Source organism: Cryptomeria japonica, chromosome 5, assembly GCF_030272615.1.
Source record: "Cryptomeria japonica chromosome 5, Sugi_1.0, whole genome shotgun sequence".
NCBI classification, from domain to species: domain Eukaryota; kingdom Viridiplantae; phylum Streptophyta; class Pinopsida; order Cupressales; family Cupressaceae; genus Cryptomeria; species Cryptomeria japonica.
In genome coordinates, this window is record NC_081409.1 from 917,128,584 (window position 1) to 917,130,560 (window position 1,977).

Here is a 1,977-nt window from a genome sequence, read left to right on the forward strand (position 1 = left end):
ATTGATGTCAACAAAATATGCCTGAAATATTCTCATCAAAAAATAGATTGATTCACTAAAAGATTCCCTAGTCAACAAAATATACTTTTGAGGTATTGGAGTTGGAATATTCTCAAAATTCTAGAAGATTTTTTTATTGATTTGCTGCTAACATCACAACTAGGTATGCATGTGTACATTGTTGTACCATGCCTATACCCTATGTAGAAAATTTGTATGCCTAGTTTTTTTAAATAATTGCAAATATTGTTTTAAAATAAATTGTGCCTATGCTAAAAAATTTGTTGTTGCGTAAAGGCAAATAAGGATACCATACATCAAATAGATATTTTATGCATGACCAACGAGTTTTTTACAAATGCAAGGTCAAACCCTAAAAAAATGCCGCAATATTCTTAGAATCTAATTTTGACATTTTAACAAGCAATTTTGGGCTCTTTTGTCATAGCAAGCATGATGGTGCAATCCATTTCACCCCAAGATGCTCCAATTTTTTGTTGACCTTGTACTTTCCTTAAGTCTTGTACCCTATGAAAAAAGACCAAAAAGTAGCTGCTCGATTTTTGATGAAACAACATCCAATCTAAAGGTTTTGAGTTGCTCTAAATATGACGACAATGTTTGTTTGAGCCCAAAGTGCACAATTTTTTTCTCAAAGCTGGATCTCACAATATTCAAATAGGGACCTGGAGATGTGGAGCACTAATACCAAGTTGGAGTTATTGATTCAACCCCATGACCAAGAATCAACTACAAGAAAATCACTTGTCACAAATGAAGATCAAGCAAGATAGATTTTCTCAACAACATGAGAATTGTATTGATACATAAAAGTTTATGATTAGAATTAAAGATGAATCCTTATAGAAAGGATAATTCAACCCTATATTTAAATTCTAGAGGAAGATTAAATTAGCTAGTGCCAAGTGTCCACATCATATGTAATGAGACAACAAGAGCTATTATTAACCTGCTCTAATAAAAGAAAAATAACTCCTATGTCTAACTTAAGTGAATAAAGTAATAAGGGATCTAATTAGATAATTAATTAGGTGATATCCTAATTACTATAAAAATTACAGCACCATCCTAAACTATTCCAAGAGACAATACATTCATTTAAAAACCCAAACTGAAAAGTTCCCAAGTTCGTTTTACCACATCTTCCATTAAACAAAAGATAATTACAAGATGCAAGTGTGTTCAACTCCAATGCCGAGACACGTAACTAAGATAATAATATACCATTAACCATACTACATTACATTACATCTCCATAAGAGAGGCCCAATAGTAAACATTACATATATAAATCCGTACTCAAATGCCTTTCATAACCAACTATTACAATAAAGAAGTAGATGAAACATAACGTAAACCTAGGTCTCAAATGATCCAATCTTCAATTTCCACCCACAATTCTCCAATCCCCAACTGTGGTTTCCACACCACCCAACCTTGTGAGTTCAAAACATCCACTCCCATGATGCTAGGAGATGGTCACATGGACCACACGCACACACACATCTAACACATTGGGATAAGGCTTACACACATGCTTTACATAAAACATACACTTTCATATTGGTCATGTAAGATATATGCAAGAAACATCAAGGGATAATTACAAATTCCTCATTGGGCATGAACACTAATGGCATAAAACCAAACACTCTCATTAGGCATAATCACCAATAGTATAAAACCAAACAGTCTCATTGGGCACAATCGCCAATGGAGGAAATAAAGAAATCACTCTTGGGCATGATCACCGATGGAATAATCCAAACACACACATTGGGTAATTTCGCAAATGGGGAAAAATATCAAAGCAACTTAATCTTAAAGGACTAGATCCTAGAGAGGGGGTAGAGAGTGGCATCACAAAACTCACTAGTATGGTTAAGTGGAATTGAATACACCTCTCACAAGAGGAGATTACTCAATCATACGATTCTATCACTCGTCAATTAGCGA